The sequence below is a fragment of the Leucopleurus acutus genome (assembly GCF_964270905.1).
Source record: "Leucopleurus acutus genome assembly, chromosome: 16".
In the NCBI taxonomy this organism is placed as follows: domain Eukaryota; kingdom Metazoa; phylum Chordata; class Mammalia; order Artiodactyla; family Delphinidae; genus Leucopleurus; species Leucopleurus acutus.
In genome coordinates, this window is record NC_139158.1 from 45,649,229 (window position 1) to 45,670,163 (window position 20,935).

At 38.5% G+C, this 20,935-nt stretch overlaps 1 pseudogene across 1 annotated transcript in view; it reads right to left on the reverse strand.

The window, feature by feature from the left end:
• LOC309973445 (ADP-ribose glycohydrolase MACROD2-like) overlaps window positions 1-20,935 on the reverse strand; it is a 794,489-nt pseudogene that overhangs the window by 98,593 nt on the left and 674,961 nt on the right. The window lies entirely within an intron of this gene.

Below are 20,935 nucleotides of genomic sequence, written 5' to 3' on the forward strand. Positions count from 1 at the left end.
AACAGCTGGCCGCTACTTCTCAATTATTTTATTTCACTGAGAAGTTGAGGCAATAGGCAGAATCTATCTCCAGATTCATAGCTGCTTCAACTTCTGGGCTCAGGCTGTTTTCAGCCAGGTGCTTGGACAGACTGGCTAAGATCCAGGGATTCCTACAGTCCTCAAGGACCCAGTCATAACCCACCCTGTCGGAATACAACTTAAGTCTCTTTTCCAAAGTGATGGAAAGGGACATGTTTGGAGACTGAGATAAGCACCTGGACCCTTTGTGGGAGTTACTTATTTTACGTTGAGTTTCAAAGACCTAGATGACTTCTCCTTAGCATCTCTTTGTTCCTCACATCCAGAAAGATCCAAAAACCCATTCAAATGAAAATGGATGCGTTTATTTTTTTCTGTTTTTTTTCCTTCAACTTTCCCACATGCTACTGAATATAATTCTATAATTTGGTGGCTGAAGAACGATTCAGTATGTGGATCTCAAGTTATTTTACTATAGCCTCCATTATTGGACATTCAAACTGAATCCAAACTTCATTCATTCTAAACAACCCTATGCTTTTGTTGTATTGGGTGTCCCAAGGCTGGATTCATTCCACTCTTCTTTCTCTTACTTCTTCTCAGCCCATACCCAACTCTAACATTTAGAGAGGATTGATCTCTTAGAGTAGCTGGAATAGAAACAACCCAGGTCAGCTAAGCCTTACAGCAGCCAGGCATGCCCCCATCCAATATCTCATTGAACTACCCCTGAGATTGCAGCAAATCGTTCCAGGAGATGAGCTGCTTTCTGAGACACTGACTGAGGGCATGCTTGACCCAGGTGGGCCAGAAGCACCCAGGAGTTACTGCCCAACTCCAGACACCCAAAGGATGCAGGAGGTAAGACTCCAGTTTGCCCACCCCTCAGGGAGACGATTCTGTTCACTATACAGCTCTCAGAGGAATGGAGCCCCAGTTTCTCCCAACATTAAGCTGTTCATTAATGTATCCCCTATTGGCTGTCCTCCCAACCCTGCTGTACTTCCCCAAGCCTCACCTATGCTTCCTGGGACCACCTCCCAAATAAACCATTTGTACCCACATCCTTGTCTCAGAATTTGCTTTTGGAGAACCCAAATTAAGACAGCCAAGATAGTCAATAACCTGTTTTTTCACGACTTAGTAGTAAAAATGTGAATGCTCCCCCTATTCTCCCGACTTACAGCTCTCTTATGCCATGATGCCTTTCATTAGGGTATGTTGAGGCAAGTGTCTGCCATCTAACTAGGGAAAGTTGGTAAAAGAGGTTGCCGTATTTTGTACCATCTAATCCTGAGCGCTGGACCATAGGTGACTGGTGAGGTGACAGATCAGTCACCTGTAGGGTGGCCAATAGACATTAAATTAAGGTGGCCTGTCATGAGACCGCCACCTACCAGGAGAGAACTCATATTAGAATGATGATGAAAGGAATCCACCAGCTCCTTTGACTTGGAGTGTCTGGTGGCAAAATATACAGAGAAAGTTTCAAAGCACAGAGTGGCTTAAAGGCAGAGATTCACTCAAGGAGAAGGGAGGAAACAGAAGCCATGGATGGGGTAGAAGAAGCATTAAGAGTTACTTGGCAACATTAGGAGAGCAGAAAGAGGAGAAGAAGGTAAAGTCTGGGATGCTTCCTAGTGCATGACTGTTGAGTTTCTAGAAGAATTGGTGGAGAGGCTATTGCCTCTCGAATGACCCAGTTCTTGAGGCTCATGAAATGTTTTCTTCACTCTCTGACTTTCTGACCGACAAGGTAAGAGTCTGACTCACATTCTGGACATTGCAAGTTCATTTTCTAATTTTGATATGCATATACTTTGAACATTTCAAAAGTGCTTTATTAAGAAGTATGGCACTCTTTTAGATTTATTTTTAAAAACATTCACCTTTCTAGTCATTTCCAATGTATAGCATCCTCATGAGCCTTGTATACAGATTGAAAGATACTGGACCAACACCTTATCTTTGATAAAGGAGGCAAGAATATACAGCAGAGAAAAGACAGCCTCTTCAATGGGTGGTGCTGGGAAGGCTGGAGAGCTACATGTAAAGGAATGAAATTAGAACACTCCCGAACACCATACACAAAAATGGACTCAGAATGGATTAAAGACCTAAATGTAAGGCCAGACACTATCAAACTCTTAGAGGAAAACATAGGCAGAACACTCTATGACATACATCACAGCAAGATCCTTTTTGAACCACCTCTTAGAGATATGGAAATAAAAACAAAAATAAACAAATGGGGCGTAATGAAACTTAAAAGCTTTTGCATAGCAAAGGAAGCCATAAACAAGACGAAAAGACAACCCTCAGAATGGGAGAAAATATTTGCAAATGAAGCAACTGACAAAGGTTTCCAAGCAGCTCATTCAGCTCAATATCAAAAAAACAAACAACCCAATCCAAAAATGGGCAGAAGACCTAAATAGACATTTCTCTAAAGAAGATATACAGATTGCCAACAAACACATGAAAGAATGCTCAACATCATTAATCCTTACAGAAATGCAAATCAAAACTACAATGAGATATCATCTCACACTGGTCAGAATGGCCATCATCAAAAAATCTAGAAACAATAAATGCTGGAGAGGGTGTGGACAAAAGGGAACCCTCTTGCACTGTTGGTGGGAATGTAAATTGATACAGCCACTATGGAGAACAGTATGGAGGTCCCTTAGAAAACTATAAATAGAACTATCATACGACCCAGCAATCCCACTACTGGGTATATACCCTGAGAAAACCAAAATTCAAAAAGAGTCATGTACCAAAATGTTCATTGCAGCTCTATTTACAATGGCCAGGACATGGAAGCAACCTAGGTGTCCATCAACAGATGAATGGATAAAGAAGATGTGGCACATATATACGGTGGAATATTACTCAGCCTTAAAAGAAATGAAATTGAGTTATTTGTAGTGAGGTGAATGGACATAGAGTCTGTCATACAGAGTGAAGTAAGTCAGAAAGAGAAAAACAAATACCATATGCTAACACATATATATGGAAGCTAAAAAAATAAAAGAAAAAAAAAGGTCATGAAGAACCTAGGGGCAAGATGGGAATAAAGACACAGACCTACTAGAGAATGGACTTGAGGATACAGGAAGGGGAAAGGGTAAGCTGGGACAAACTGAGAGATTGGCATGGACATACATACACTACCAAACGTAAAATAGATAGCTAGTGGGAAGCAGCCGCATAGCACAGGGGGATCAGCTTGGTGCTTTGTGACCACCTAGAGGGGTGGGATAGGGAGGGTGGGAGAGAGGGAGACGCAAGAGGGAAGAGATATGGGTACATATGTATATGTGTAACTGATTCACTTTGTTATAAAGCAGAAACTAACACACCGTTGTAAAGCAAATTATACCCCAATAAAGATGTTTAAAAAAAAAGAAAGAAAGAAAGATACTGGACCAAGAAACGTAGAGAAAGTTAAAGAGGGGAACAGCCTGGTCTTGAAGAACAAAACAAGTTCAGTAAATTTCATTTTTAAAACTGACCCTGGTGGGGAGAAAAATCAGGCAACATCTGGTATTACAGGAAATGGGGTGTATAGAGGCATTTGTATGATGAAGGCAATGTTTTGCCTCATAAACTGAGAAAAATGTGTTAAAACAAAATACTGTAAGATGTTTTATGAGAACCTTGGGAAATATACTATGGATTAATGTAAAAATGGTATTTTCTATTTCCAGGAAGATTTTATCTTAATCTACTACTGTAATATTTTAGACTAGGTTTAAGTATGAGCTCTAGAAATCATTATAATAGACTTTCCTCATGCAACGACTGACTATATTAGTCTGCTAGGGCTGCCATAACAAAATACCATAGACTAAATGACTTCAACAACAGAAATTTATTTTCTCAAAGCTCTGGAGGTGAGCAGTCCAGGATTAAGGTATTGGCTGATTTGGTTTCTGGTAGGACCCTCCTCCTGGCTTGCAGAAAGAAGCCTTCTTGCTGTGTCCTCACATGGCCTTTTCTCAGTGTGTATGCAGAGAGACAGAGCTTGAGATCTTTCTCTCTTCCTTTTCTTAATAAGGCTGCTAATCCCATCATGAAGGGACCCACCCTCATGACCTAATATAACCCCAATTACCTCCAAAGAGCCCATCTCCAAATACCATCACATCAGCTAGCAGCATTAACATATGAAATTTGTTCGTGTTTGAGGGGACACAAACATTCTGTCCTTAACACTGACATATGCCTTTCTGATGTTTGGATGATTTATTTGACTTCTGAATGTGAGCTATTCAAGTTGGTACCCTTGTTGCCCATCAGAACAAAGTCTCAAAATGGATTTGGAAATGGAATCTTCCCTAAATGGAAGGTTCCCTTTCCCTATCCCAATTCTCTGGGGTTAATTGTCATTGATTCTTAAACAATATCAAGTACTCAGTGTTTGGATAGGATGGATAAAGTAGTGATAAGGGTTTTGAATATCACTCCAGATTCCCTTAACAATTGGCATTGGTGTCTCTGATCAGGATGGACATGCCCACAGCCCTGGGGCAAGGTCATGGAGACCCCTGGTGTGCCAGGGATAGCAGTGGTGGTGGGAGTTACTTGCAAGGAGGGGAGTTAAGTCACTGTTTGCCAAACACCATGTAAGTATTTCAGTATTTTAAACATGCCTGCAGTGGTACTAGGGTGAGTAGCAGAATATCAGTTCTGTTTGTAGTAGAGAACTATACTGATAAGTTTCTAAAAAAGAGTATACAATACTTCATCAATATTTTACTATTGACTATATGTTGAAATTATATTTTGGATGTACTGGTTAAATATATTATTAAAACTGTTTTCATCCTTCTCTTCCTTAATGTGGCTATTAGAAAATTTAAAGTTACATATGTGGCTCTCACTTATTTCTATCAGACAGTGCTGTTCTAGAGAATTTTGTATTAGCCTGACTTACACAAATAGTTAAAGACAAGTTTATTTGAAGGCCAAAGTTGTGAAGGTGGGAAACTGCAGCTTGCCAAAGGATGGTCCATCAGAAACTAGAAAATCTAATTTGGCATATAGAGAAGCATCTACAAATGCTAATAGGCATGGCTGGGAAAAAGAAGAGTCTAATTAGGTATAATCAGAGAGGATGCTCTGAGAAGGAATTAGAGGAAGAAAGGGAATGATAAATTTGTAACAACTACTGCACTAAAAAACTATTTATACCCAAACAATATCCAATGTTTGAAAATTTCTGCTTTATGTTGATTTGACCCAAATTTCTTATCTTGGCATTCAGAGTTCTTTATCATCAGGGCTCTACCTTAGTAACTAATTAAAAGTAGATGAATGGATCCATCATTGAGGCCAAGTGAGTCTGTTCATCGAACCAAAAATAGGTTTTTTGATGTCCTACTTCCAACCTTTCATGGTTGCTCCTCTGCCCAACTAGAATAGCTTCTTTCCATCTATGACATCTGTGCATCTTTCAGATCCCAGCTCAAATCTCCTATTCTCTACCCACACTTCACAGATAACCCCACGCCAGAGATGTTCCTTGCCCCCAAGCTCCTTTGACATGTTCCTGTGAAATCTTTCCTTTGTACTTGTCACTCTGTCTGGTTTGTTAGCTGTGTCACATCCTAGTTAAGTGGCCTCTGACCATGTCCTTATTGCTCTGTGTTTCGCTTTCCTTGTCTGTAAACTGGGGTGATAACTGCATTTATCTCATAGATGAGAGTGGAATGAATGAAAACACGTAAAATTTTTAGAACAGAATCTAATGTATAATAAGGATTAAATAAATATTAGCTGCAATTAGTATTGTTGTTGCTGATTTTAGCTATGTAACACATGCCTGGATATCTCATTTTTCCATCTCAACTGTAAATTCCTTGAAGGTCAACAGCAATATTTTCTTCTTCCTCTTGCAGAAGGTCTTACAAAGAGTTAAAATCCAGTCAATATTTGTTGATGGCCATAACACCATTTTAATTGGTGCTTTTAGATCTTTAAATCAAAATACATTTTAATTGGTATTTTCTGAAGGCCAGACTTTGTACGACTCACCAGAAGATAAAATGATGGACAACACATATGCTAGCCTTCCCCCAATGAAAATTAAGTTATAGTGGAGGGATGGGCAAAAGGTAAGTATGCAAAAGAAAAGCGAGGTTTACATGGTTCCAGATAGTTGTAAGTGTTATGGAGAAATGAACAGGGGGCTGGGATGGACGTTTAGTGGAAGAGAGGCCCTACCTAAAAAGATGGCCAGAAAAGGCTATGATGAGACGGAGGCATAGTGAGGGGAAAGAGCGTTCTGTGAGATAAGAATGGAGGGGCAGGTACAGTCTGTGATGGTACGTCTTACATGTTGTAGTTACATGTTTTCATTTTACTTTGAGGGAAAGATGAAAGTATTAGAGGAATTCAAGAAGCAGTGGGCTGAATATGCTCATTTTGCTTTGCTTGGGAATGTCAGTCGGCCTTAGGACCTTCTACTTGACTTACAGAATGAGATCACATTCAAGTATGATATATTAATATGACCATGAACTTTGACCGATATAAGGTCAGCCGATTCATATAGGGTCCAAATATAAACCCTTGACCTTGGACTCATTAAAACCAGCTATCTATATAACACATGAGTGTGTGAAATTCTAGACCAAATATAATAAGATATCTGCCACTAGGAAAACCTATAAGCAGATTCGTGAATCAGAGCTCTGTTTGAGCCCCTATTGTGACACATTCCCATTTATTAGCTTATGTAGAGACCCTGCTGTTCATGTCATTTTTGAGGGAACCACTTCAAATATGAATCTGAAATAAGGAAGGATATGAAGAATTAAAACATTTTAAAATTATAGTCTGCTATAAAACACAGCAGGCAAAAATCTAAACATATTATCATTTAGTTCTAGGCATTATTGATTTTAAAAAACAGCAGGCAACTTGAAACATAGACTTGTCCTTCAAAAGAGAAGTGTGAAAAGATCAAGTATTTACCACTCATTTTCATGGCATTAGCTGACATCCCGTAAAGACTTAATAGTGTGTGTTTCTTAATACAGAGCAGACTCATGGCATAAGGGGGAGAAAAACACAGAAATGGGTGATTTTTGTTTTTTCAAAAAGTCTCAAGCTCAAGTCTATTCTTTAGCCCTCAATACTTGTGTAGTTCAAGGCAAGTTATCCAACCTGAATCTTGGTTGCTTTGTTTGTAAAAACAGGGAAAAAATAGTGATAATAATAATGCCACCCCTCTTTGGAAAATACAGGGTAGCTATTCAACAAATCTGTTTCCTTTATCCTAGTCACACAAGAAGGAGTAACTTGCAGGACTAAGGGGACCTCTCTTGCAGTCAGGTGGTACCATGCAACTGAGTTCTGGCTAATGGAAAGTGGGCAGAAGTGGTGTGTGTCACTTTTAGGCCTGGTCGTAAAAACCTCCTGTGCAACCCTTTCTCTCTCTTCTTCCTATCTGCTGTCAAGACTCAAGGCAGCCTTAGGGACCACAAGCTGAAGTTCACATGCCTCCATCACCTTGAGTCCCTGAAAGACTGTAGGGAACATGACCTCTCACTGTGGATTTTATATAAATGAGAAAATAAATTTCTCTTGGGTCAATTTGACATTTTTGTTACAGCAGCTAGCATTCCCTAATTCATATTCCATCTCAAATAGTCATTGAAAGAATTAAGTGAGATGGTACTTGGGTACTATAAAACCTTTTCTATTGTCATTATTATTAAAACCCAACCAGTTAGGATCAGTGCACAAAGCTCTTTGGACACAATTTCTTCATGACCACTGAAAGGATTTTCAAAGGAAGAAATGAGCAAAGATGACATAACATGACAGCAAAGATATTTTTAGATATTTATTTTTTAATCTCACCTCCATTTTTTTTTCTTCCTGAAAAACTAGCAAAATACTTGTGACAACAGCACTCAAACCTAGTTTCCCAGGAGGTGACAGTCCATGCTCAGGAGGAAGGTATTTTTCTCTTTTATTTTTTTTCCTTCCAGAAATCATATTATGTGATCTGATAAGAAGAAAGAATCTTTGCAGTCAGAATTGTACTTAAAAATTCAGGGCGATGCACCCCAATGTTCACTGCAGCATTATTTACAATAGCCAGGACGTGGAAGCAACCTAAGTGTCCCTCAACAGAGGGATGGATAAAGAAGATGTGGTACATATATACAATGGAATACTACTCAGCCATAAAAAAGAACAAAATAATGCCATTTGCAGCAACATGGATGGACCTAGAGATTGCAATACTGAATGAAGTAAGTCAGACAGAAAAAGACAAATACCGTATGACATCACTTACATTTGGAATCTAAAAAGAGGATATAAATGAACTTATCTACAAAACAGAAATAGAGTTACAGATGTAGAAAACAAACTTATGGTTACCAGGGTGTAATGGGGGGAGGGATAAACTGGAAGATTGGGATTGACATAAGCACAGTACTATATAAAAAATAGATAACTAATAAAGCCATACTGAATAGCACAGGGAACTCTACTCAGTACTCTGTAATGGCCTATGTGGGAAAAGGATCTAAAAAAGAATGGATATATGTATATGTATAACAGATTCACTTTGCTGTACACCTGAAACTAACACAACATTGTACGTCAACTATACTTCAATAAAAAAATTTCATATGGTCACCATATGAAGCATAGTGAGTTCCTGGTTTCTTTATACTTGATGAAAAAGGCAGACTGTTGGGTAGGAAGCATGGTTCAGAGAGGAGAACAGTTAAGTAGGAGGAGGAGAAAGGATGAGTGGAGATGGAAGAACTGATGCTCGTCAACTCAGGAGACACTCTTTCTGGGAGTGAAGTGGGAGCAGAGTCTGATGTGCTCTGTTAGCTCAACCTTGGGGGAAGCACAGGGGAAGAGTTTGGGAGGGGCTTTGACCTTGGACAAAGAAGGCTGTCAGGAAGAGGAGGGTGTATGTGTGGAAGGGTAACCTGAGCTCCTCCTGCTGATCCTGGCAAACGTGTGTTAGGTAATGAATACGTAGCTGCAGATCCAAGTTCTCTGGATGAGTCTACACCAGGACTTCCAGTTGGAAGGAAGCTCCGACAGGCAGAAAGCAGAAAACTGTACGATGAGAAAAGATGGTTGCTTATGTTCCTAAAACTGAAAAGAAAGATTCAGAGAAGTTCAGTGCGTGGTGCTTGGAGTAGTCTCAAGGTCTTAACGGTCAACAGAAATGTTTGTCTCATTACACGGTTAGGATAGAGTTATTGAGTGAATATTTAGTAATGGCTCTGCTTCAGAACGTGGTTGGCACAGACAGCATTTATGGATGGTTGAGGTAAACTGTAACAGTTGAATGGCTTTTGAAAAACATGTCTTTTGAATGACTTAGACCTTTATGAGTCTCCCAGTATCACAAAAACATCATAACTCAAAGATCAAGCTGGGAGAAATCTTGTCTTGCAGATTCATGTTGGGTCTAAAACAGTGTCTAAAACCCCGATCTTCCAGTTTATCCCTCCCCCCTTACACCCTGGTAACCATAAGTTTGTTTTCTACATCTGTAACTCTATTTCTGTTTTGTAGATGAGTTCATTTATACCCTTCTTTTTAGATTCCAAATGTAAGTGTGTGTGTTGTTTTGTGTATGCACACGTGTATATGTGAGGGTTACTGTCCTTTTGGCCTGAGAAAGAAGGTTAATTTCTAAATGAAATAGAAAACTTTCCATTAAATGCTATCAATGTTTGTTAGGAAACCTTGTCTTTGTACTTGATTAAAAAAATGTTTCTCTTTGCCACTAGCTAGCCAATCATTCTTTACTTTTTGTTAAGGAATGCAGCAGTTCTGAAACATTCTGTGTCTCTCACAATAAATATGCCCACCCTGGGAACAGTGGTGGGAAGAACAGATGACAACAAACATCATTAAGAATGAGGCAGGATACACATTTTTGCTCATGGAAACCTAGTGTCAAAAACTGAGAGGCCACATCATTTTCTGAAACTTGGGAGAATATTCCCTCAAAAACACTGTGCCACAATGGATTTAAGAAACTCAGTCTCCATTTCTTAAAAGTTATTTTACTATTGCTTATTTTTATTATAACAGTGATTATGATTTATCGAAAACAAAACTTTAAACTATATTTTTAAATTCTTCTGGATAGGATGTGAGATTGTTTCCCAAACTATAATTTGTTGGATTAAAAATGTTTTATGTATGAAAAAAATGACAAACAAATCAATTTTTTTAAATAAGATTTGGTCAGTTAAAATCGGAAATGCCACATGCTTCAATCTCCCCTGAACTTCTCAATGCATGTCAGCATGTTGAAGGCTCTGAAAAGTCCTGCAGTGTGGAAACTACCTGTCTAAACCTGTACTTTCTAAAATGTTTTGGCTGCTGAATTCTTTTATCATTCAGTTACACTTATTGACATCCTAATGGATGCTACAGGACTTTAAACGTGGGAATATCTGAGCAAGAGCCCCACCATGTTATGGATCTGAAGTGAATTCCTTTACATTGCCTTTCTCCAGTGTCTCTGCCCAGTCCAAATATGCCCTTGTGCCATCCTACATGAACCACTGTCATGGTCTGTTTTTCAGAGAAGTCAGATCTTAAGCAGTGGCAAAAGTACATATCTTCAAAATTAATACTGGAAATCCTTTAAAATGCCTTTAGAGTATTCAGCTCTTAACTCAAATTTTTTTTTTTTTTTTTTTTTTTTTGCGGTACGCGGGCCTCTCACTGTTGTGGCCTCTCCCATCGCGGAGCACAGGCTCCGGACGCGCAGGCTCAGCGGCCATGGCTCACGGGCCCAGCCGCTCCGTGGCATGTGGGATCTTCCTGGACCAGGGCACGAACCCGTGTCCCCTGCATAGGCAGGCAGACTCTCAACCACTGCGCCACCAGGGAAGCCCTTAACTCAAATATTAATGTATATTTGATTTCAATGCACATTAAAGTCTGAGAATCACTGGGTTAATCTGAAAGTCATTTCATAGGAAATTAGGCTGGTTTAATCAAAATTACAATAAAGTACCACCTCACACCAGTCAGAACAGCCATCATTAGAAAGTCTACAACCACAAATGCTGGAGAGGGTGTGGAGAAAACGGAACCCTCTGACACTGTTGGTGGGAATGTAAGATGGTGCAGCCACTATGGAAAACAGTATGGCAGTTCCTCAAAAAACTAAAACTAAACACTCAAATCCAGCAATCCCACTCCTGACATATATCCAGACAAAACTGTAATTTAAAAAGCACCCCTATGTTCATAGCAGCACTATTCACAATAACTAAGACATGGAAACAACCTAAATGTCCATCAACAGATGAATAGATAAAGAAGATGTGGTGTATATATATATCTATATATCTACATATCTATATCTATATATACACACAATGGAATACTACTCAGCCATAATAATGAAATAATGCCATTTATAGCAACATGGATAGACCTAGAGATTATCATATTAAGTGAAGTAAGTCAGACAGAGAAAGACAAATACCATATGATATCATTTAATATGTGGAATCTAAAATATGACACAAATGAACTTATCTACAAAACAGAAACAGACTCACAGACACAGAGAACAGACTTGCGGTTGCCAAGAGGGAGGGGACTTGGGGGAGGGATGGACTGGGAGTTTGGGGTTAGCAGATGCAAACTAGTATATAGAGAACGGATACACAACAAGGTCCTACTATATAGCACAGGGAACTATATTCAATATCCTGTGATATACCATAATAGAAAAGAATATAAAAAGGAATGTATGTATATGTATAACTGAATCACTTTGCTGTACAGAAGAAATTAATACAACATTGTAAATCAACTATACTTAAATAAAAAATAAAAATCAAAGAAAATTAGACTGCTCTTAGCAGATGCTCTGGATTTATCCAGATTGGCTAGGAATACACCTTTTATGGGACTATCTTAAAGAGTTATTCCAAACATTATTTTTTATACTAATTAACAAGATAGAAAAGATTATACTCTAAGAATAGTACATTTTTAGGAGTCAAAGTTCAACAAACATTCTTAAATATGTGTGAGTGATATTATGATGCTGATTTGTAGACTGAAAAGACTTCGTGTATTTTTGGTGGGGTGAGTACCCATCTTGTTATCCCTGGTCCCAGTGTGATTGCTTGCCCTGGCATAATTATTAATAGCACCCTCATCACTCTCAAAAGTGCGCTTGCTTTAAAGATGTATGGTTACTCTTATTAGGCCACGCTGACAAAGGCATCCTAAAATATGGATATATGGGCCTTCCATTCTAGGTCTTTTCTGTAAGAGAATAAAATGCAAAGCAGGTAGAAGGAGCTACAGAAGGAACAAAAGGAAAGTCTATGTATGGTATTCAAGCCAGGCTACCCAGCTATCAAATCCTTGGTGAATGGGGGCCAGACAGAGAGTTCTGAAGTACTCCTGCTTGCCTGTATAGTTTACCCCAGTTGTTTTCACTATTCAACTGGTCTCTGCCAGTATGATGGACCAGAGCATGATGTACCTTGATGGGCAGCCACTGGGCCACAGCTGTTGCTAAATATTTTGAATATCACCTGTGATCGAGCTTCTTTAACTTTATACATGTCAATAGATTTGGTGATGATTCAATGAGACACAGGAGTCCTGTTTGGAGGAGTTAAAATTCTAAAGCCAACACATATATTTAACAACAATAATTGTAAAAAAATAATGTTGTCAACACCTGCTGAAAGTTTACTATGTCTGAGCAGCTGTTACAAGCACTTTCACTTTTCACGACCCTGTGATATAAATATTATTATTATCCCCACTTTACAAAGGAGAAAACCGAGGCACAACCTAAAAAAGTTGGCCACACAGTGGTGATGTGAATGCAGAATAAATTGAGGCTCATAAAGGCGACATGACTTGCCCCAAAGAACTTAAAAACTAGGCCAGTGAATCTGAAAATAGATTACAGGACTCCTTGCCTTAATTCAGACCCATTAGGACCAACAGTTAGATCCTACTGTGTGTTGGACAAGGGTTACTATGCCACTCAGTTGATTTCCATAACCTAGTCTGGGATGATTTTCTTTCCAACCTCACTCACCAGATCTTTAGAAATACACCCAAGAGATCATATAACTGAATTGACTGCTACAAATATGTAATTACGGTCACACTTAATTTGTAAGGAAAAAAATATATATGTGAAAATGTGATTGGACAGCAACTGCTACTTGCCTTCCAATTGCTATATATATGTTAAACTATATGTATATTAAAATATATGTATTTTTTAAATTTTTATTTATTTTTTATTTTTTTGCTGTACGTGGGCCTCTCACTGTTGTGGCCTCTCCCGTTACGGAGCACAGGCTCCGGACGCGCAGGCTCAGCGGCCATGGCTCATGGGCCCAGCTGCTCCGCGGCATGTGGGATCTTCCCGGACCGGGGCACGAACCCGTGTCCCCTGCATCGGCAGGCGGACTCTCAACCACTGCGCCACCAGGGAAGCCCAAAATATAGGTATGTTTTAAACTATACTAAATGGGAGATAAATATAATTTTAATACTAAAAAGTAGATAAATGATTTTTGTCTACTTCCACCTATTTAATCCGATTTTAAACATATTTAATCAAAGCATTTGAAAAGCTTATCCAAAAAGCCTTACCATAAATTAAGCATAAATAGCTAGCCTCAGCCACTGGAAATAATCTATATACATTTATCATTTAGAAGAAGTTTATTTTTTTTCTCTTATAGTGTAAGAATATCCAAATCTGAAAGTGAACAAACAGGGAAGTCTCTGGCTCAAATTTACATTTGTGTTTTTACAGCATAACATTTTGGGGAAAATTCACTTCTGAAATAGGAGAATTCTGAGAGCGGAACCTCATCTAATATGAGCCTTAAAAATAGTAATAAATATTTTGGGACAGTGGCCACGACATTAGGAGAATTATAAGTGGCCCATTATTTATGATGGGTTCTATATCCAATACTGAGGACTTACTATGCACAAGTCACTGTGTTGGTCTTGAAACATGAAAATGAATGAGATTTGGTATCTGATTTCAAGATATTTACATTCTAGTGAGTTGGATATGTCATGTATAAAATATTGATACAAGGCACATGATATTTTTTAAACAAATTTATAAGAAACAGTAGAAAGGACAGTTCACTATTGTATGGGATGAAATGTAATAAGGAGGGGAGAAATCAAGAAAGATGAAAATGTGCATGCCCCCACCAACCACCCCACATTATCTAGTATAATTCCTGTACTTGAAATGTTGGTTCAGTTAATTTGATAGAAGGAGGGGAGGGAGAAAGGGAGGGAGGGGAGGAGGAAGAGAGGAAGGGAAAAATGAAGTAAAAGACTGATGTAAAGGTAAGATATTGGAAGTGAATCTTGAATAAACAGATGTGGCAGAATGATGGCCGAACACTGTAGGCCAGTGGTATTTGGGAGATGACAAACATGTGAGTTGGGCTACAGAGTAGGGTACATATGGGGTATGAGGAGGTATGGAACCAGACCACACAGAAAGGGGTTTGGGCTTTATATCTGGTGGGTTATATAGTTGGAGGTTTCTGTGTAGTCATTTCTTTGTAAGACTTCCACTATGGGTTAGAGTCAAGGCTATAATGTGGACCAAGTAGGCTGGTCTCTTCTGTTGCCTCAGTCTTACTGCCCTGCTGGCTTCTCTTGGGTCTCAGCTTTCCCATGCTGCCCTCTCACTGTATCCTAGCCCCCTCAGGCAAGGAATATCCCTTGCTCCAGAAGCATGATTTGGTGGGATGGAAAGAGCATGGTTGGGAGCAGTATGATGGGAAGAGCATGACGGGAAGCAGTATGGTAGGATGGAAAAAGCATGGTTCAGGCAGACTTTGTTTCCAAATTCTGGTTCTACCTTTTGGATAACTGGACAAGGTTCTCAAACCTTCTGAGCCTCAATTACCTGCAAAATTGGGATAATAATACTGACCTTTTAAAAGTAATGAGATATTATTACTTTATACTCATTGAACTGGCAAAAATTAGAAATAACAAAAATAATGATTGCTGATGGAAATACGCATTGTTATAGTCTTTTGGGAAAGCAGTTTGGCAGTATCTGTTAAAAACACATACTCCTCAAAGAACTCACACTTTTGGAATCTTTCCCATGCAAAAAAAAGCACTGCTTGTAAAGATATATGGGAAAAAGACATCTATTGCAGCGTTGTTTGTATGGCAATAAAGTGGGAAGAAAGTGCTTGCTCATCACAGTATAATGGTTGAATAAATTATAGTGCATCCAAGCTATGGAATATCCACTTGAGCTTTAAAATGGATAAATTAGATCTACACAAATGACTTGGACGGATTTCCACAAAGTTTTTCTGTCTGTTAACAACAAGTGCATAGAATATGATACCGTTTTTATAAAATAAACACACACATTTAACAATGGCTAAAAATTTTGTGCCTCTTACTGTGTATCAGATACTCCTTGACATGTTTAAGGGGATTGACTCGTTTTAATGTTCAGTATCCTGTGACGGAGGTGTTATTATCATCCCCATTTCACATATGAGGAAACTGAGGCACACAGAGACTAAGTAATTTGCCCAAGGTCACACAGGTCAGAGGAGAGCTGGAATCTGGACTCCGGAAGTTGAAATCAGAGACTAGATTCTTAATCAGCGTGTTTTACTCTCTGAATAACTGGAAGGTGGGAAGTAAACAAACAAGATAAAAGGGAAATCACATTAAAGTCATGCATCATATGATGGATTTATATACAATTTTATGTGGGTGTGTATATTCAGAAAGTGATGCATGAAGGAATGGTCCCCAAAATGCGGATGGTAGTTATCTCAGGGAGCTGTGAGTGCACATGTGCTTTTATTCTATTCCTTATATGCCCTTTAATTATTTGAATTTCCTACAATGAACATATATTATTTAAAGAATCAAAAAAGGGAATAAACTCTATTCATTGTAGAAAAAAAAAGATTTGTATGCATTTTTAAATTTATTTGGGTTTTCTTACAGGAACGATCATGAACATCTACAAAGATAAAAGCATGTTCCTGGCCAGTATAGAATTTAAAACTGAAACCAAAGAAACGACTCAAAATGGAAATTGGGTAAGTAAATTATGGTCTTTTGCTTATTGGAATATACAATTAAATAACATTAGACTATCAAAAGACATGGAAAAAATTTTGCAATCTATTGCTATATTTAAAAGACAATTTCAAACTAGTATACATTGCAGAATACCCTAAAAATACTTCATATATATATGTGTGGTAGCTTAGAAAACGTCTGGAAGTTTATATACCAGCATACTACATATGTTTATTTCTGGGGATTGAGAGTATGAGTGATATTTTTCATTTCTTCTTTTGCTTATTTTTTCATTTAATAAACACACATTACTTTTAAAATAATAAATGTAAGCAATAAAAAATATCTTAATATTTTCCCTAGTAAATCAATGAAAAATCAAGATCTCATCCTGAGGAACTGATCATAGATACACACCCAGATTTATCTAAAATGTATATACTGCATTTCTCTATTATTTATAACAGAGAGAAAAACTGTAAATAACTAAATCTAACATTAGGACACTGGTTATGTAAATTGTGGGACAACCATATGGTGAAATATTATGCCTCCAATAAAAAACATGCCTTTGAGAAATTTTTAAAGACATGGGAAAATATTCATGGTATATTGTTAACTGAAAAAACAGGACTTTTGGGGTTTTTTTTTACAGTTTAAACCTTAAAGGGAAAATCATTATATGTTTTTACATTTTATACTTTTCTGCATTTAAAAATACTTTACAATAAATATGCATTATCTTACAAGTAGAAAAATAAATGTTATTTTAAAATAGAATAAAATACTATCGTTTTTGAGGATTATGTAAGATCATGCAAGTATTAGCCATGGGAATCAACACTGATAAAACAGTTCTCCTCTCCCCACCCACCGCGGACACCTTTCTCTTTCTCCTTCCTGACTCTCAGGTTACCTTTCTGTGAAATGAAAAATAGATTGTACAGAAATGTAAAGCACTGAGTAGAGCGCACACTCCATATATCTTAGTTCTTTCCCCTTCACTGAACTACCAGAGGGCAGCGGCTCTCATTCCACCTTTCAGACTCTTACCATCCAAGAGTGATAGCCCTGGGTGTCACGGTGTATCCAGACACTGCATCAATGCAGATCTAGGACAGGGGACAGCTCTGTCCCACGGTGGTGGGTAGCGGGGAGGATGCTTAGTAGGGTGATAATGGATTTCTAGAATAGGGAAAGGACTAAAAAGAATCCTATTAGGGAAGCCTGAGGGGAATTTCATAGGTGGCCCAATGTTTTGTTTCTCTCCAACGATTTAGACAAGGAATAGAACAGAATCTTCCGGAGTCGACACCACTGGCCCAGGCCTACAGCTACCTGTGGTTGGGAGCATTTATGCTCATCTCTTGCACATTCCTGAGTCCGATTCCTCATATATAACCCCATCCTTTCTTTGCTGTCCTCTTTGGCAAGGCTGACTCTTGCTGGAACTTTCCGCCTATCCTACAGAAATTTTGACCTGTAGGAGCCCTGAAACTAGATTAAGGGTTAATGTGTCCTTTGCCAAGTGACATCCCACTTTGTAAACAGCAGACAGCAATGCCATGACTTACGCCGAGCTCCAAAGGAATACTAGCTCAAGTGTGCACGCACCTGAGCATTAGTTGATTTTGTTAATATTAATGAGCATATGATTTGGTCTAGTTGCCCTTTAAATTCAAATTAGGCACTGATTAAATAATAAGACAGCAGAATCAGGATGTGTTTAAACAGCACTTCCCCCCTCCCCGCCCCCCCAGTAAGGTGCCTTGGTCTTGGGTGTGAGTGAGGATGAGCTATTAAGGGTGTTGAGATAACAGAACAGAGAGTTTCCCTTGAATTAAGCAGACTGACTATATCTTAAATAATGATGATGATGATAATTAAAAATAATAATAACTCTGCAGCAGTTTCAACCAGAATACTTGATATTCCTAATACAAAGTTTACTCCTGGGTTTATAGCCTCTCCATCTGATTGCCTCTATATTTGTTAACTTAAATAGCCTTCACATTTGTACTCCTGGGTTTGTTTTTAAGGATTTAAAGTGTAAACTACCATTAAATCAATAACTGGAATATTTTTACCAGTAGAGAAAGAAATCTCTCAATAGATAAGTGTATGCCCTATTTTATAAAGGACCTCAGAGCCCCTATCAACCAACAGATATTTTCTCAGGTTTCTTTACCTTGGAGTTCATTTCTATTCAGTCCTGGCTGCTGCATCCCTGGCATGCACCCCTCGTGTGGATGAATTATTCATGGGCATTCCTCCTTCTCACATCTCTTCCACCCAACTCAACTCCTGCCCACCCGAAGGCTGTGATGAGTCATTGGGAACAGGTGTCCTCCGTCTGGAGCTCACAATCTAGCTCTTGATCCATAAGCCAATCAGCTGTACCTCCTTCTGTTAGCAGCTTGCACTGTTAGCTGTTATGTGGGGTAAATGGGCAATAAACATCCATTCTTGGTACCCAGTGGGGAATATGTCTAGAACATTTGAACAAGATCGCTGGCCTAAGGAGACACCCCCAAAGACACTTCCTCTTGAAATTCTTCAACTTTCACATATCTGTTTTAATTTTTTAAAAATCTTATCTCCCAAACCAAGTGACATTAGCCAGCTCATTTTTTCTTTTGTTTTCAGTCCTTGTACCCTAGAAGACACCAGTTTCCTGTGGGAGCCAAAATTATAACAAATATAAAGCCAGCCAACCAACAAGCAAAGCTGAAAATAAATAATGAGGCTCAAAATCTTTGGGAATTATATTGGAAAGAATACTAAAAAAAGGCCAGTCCGTAATATTCGTGATTCCAAGACTTAAGAAGAAGATGCTGGGTCAGGAGCAAAGCCTGGAAACAAAGACAAGAGAGCAAGGGCCCTTTGAAGAACTTTGGTCAGCAAAAATATTCTGCACTTAAACTGGAGAGTGTAATAAGCATTTTTATAAGCAGCCTTATAGCTGCAGAGCTCATAAATAGCCCAGATGTCACCAAGGAGATATATTTCTGCATGAAACTTATAATGGTGAATGTTTGAAATGAATTCTCAACATATACGAATGCCTTTTAACCTCGTCATGACCTCAATCTCAGAGGCTCTCAATGGCAAATTCATTTATTTTTCATTCTAAGCTATGTATCTATCAATCAAGCTATGTATCTATCTCCACACTAGCAGTTCTGTAAGCAACAGATGCTTGGCCTAAGCGTTGTAGTGATAATCCGTTAAAATAGTGGTCTTCTGTACATGCTATTTCAGAAGGAAAAGGCAAAAATCATAACCTGTATATTCTATTTTTAATGGAAACTGGATCACTTGTTAATGTGGATTTCAAAATTCTTTTCCTTAGATCCAGAGGTTAATGGATATTAATAATTTATTTTGGTAAAATCTTCACATTTAGTCTTATTAGGAAATTGCATTTGTGATATGTGACAGAACTCGTTGGAGTTACCACCATTAAAAGTTTCATGTAAAAAAACAAAACATCTAAAAGTGTTCCGAGAAATTGATCCTGGCAGGAGCAATTAATGGTGTGAGATCCTAAAAGCATGAAGAAACACCACAAACAGTGTGTTTCTATAAGGGTGTGATATCTCCAAACCAAACAACTCTACAGGAAAAATCTCAGTTTGAAGCACTTAAATTAGATTATTTCTTCTGTTTCCTAAACGCTGCCATTCCACTTCAGGACATTGAAAAATTTGTATCACAGCCTAAATGATTGTGATGTCCGAATTTATTTGCTTAGGATAAACACCACTCTTTGCCTTTTCACTCAGGTTTATTTCTCTCTCTAAGATGACCTAGAGTTAATTATGAGAACCTAGGTGATCTAACATGGTTTACATTTTTAGATATTCCAAAGAATTTTAAAACCAGGGATGTCAGAACACATATCTGAGTAGTATGAAGGGAGGTGCCAAGGGATTCAGTAAAAAAGTGACAATGAACTAGAAAAAGACCACCAAAAGCAACAGTATGGTGGATGCTGTGTTGGGCCACCCGCATCCTCCTTCAGGAAGGAAGAGCTCACTCTCCCAGTTGCAGGCATCCCTCATCCCTCTCAAGCTTCCAGGATCACCCCAGCAGAAGAGAGTTGCTTCATCCAAGGCCACACCCCTTCCCAAGGCAGCCAATGACAGATGACTTATCAAATGGGAGGTTTTAATAGCCAGACTCTCTCATCCCAACTGGACATCTCAGAATGGTCATGTCATCTTCAGACCATCTGTGGCTTCTGTTGAGAATGCCTTGTAGTTCAGTTTCTCCCTTTACCCAGTTCTGCATTCTTCCCTTTCCTTTCACAGGTGTTGATCCCAAGAGCTGCCCCTAATAAATGTCAGCTCCCTAATCTCCATCACAGTCTGTTTCCTGGGGAGCCCGGTCTGCACAGGTACCAGGTAAACAGTTTGAGCAATGGATGTGTATTATTGTATTCTGTGAGGTAAATACAGTTACTATTCCCATTCTACAGAGGAGAAAAGTGAAGCACAAAGGAGTTAGTTACTTGTCATTACTTGTTAATTTCTTGTTAAGTACTTGAATTCCTTGTCAAAGATTACATACATTTCCAGTGGTAGAGACAGGATTTAAGCCTCAACCATCTGGTCCCAGAGTTCACAATCTTAGCAACTACCCTCCCTACACAGGACACCTTACTTAGAAAAACTGTTTACAGGCAACATGAAATGAAATGAATGATGCAAACAGTTGACTATTATTTTTAAAACCACTTTGATTTTCTAAACATTGATTCCAGGAGTAGCTAATATCAGTCTTAAGTATGGATATATTTTCA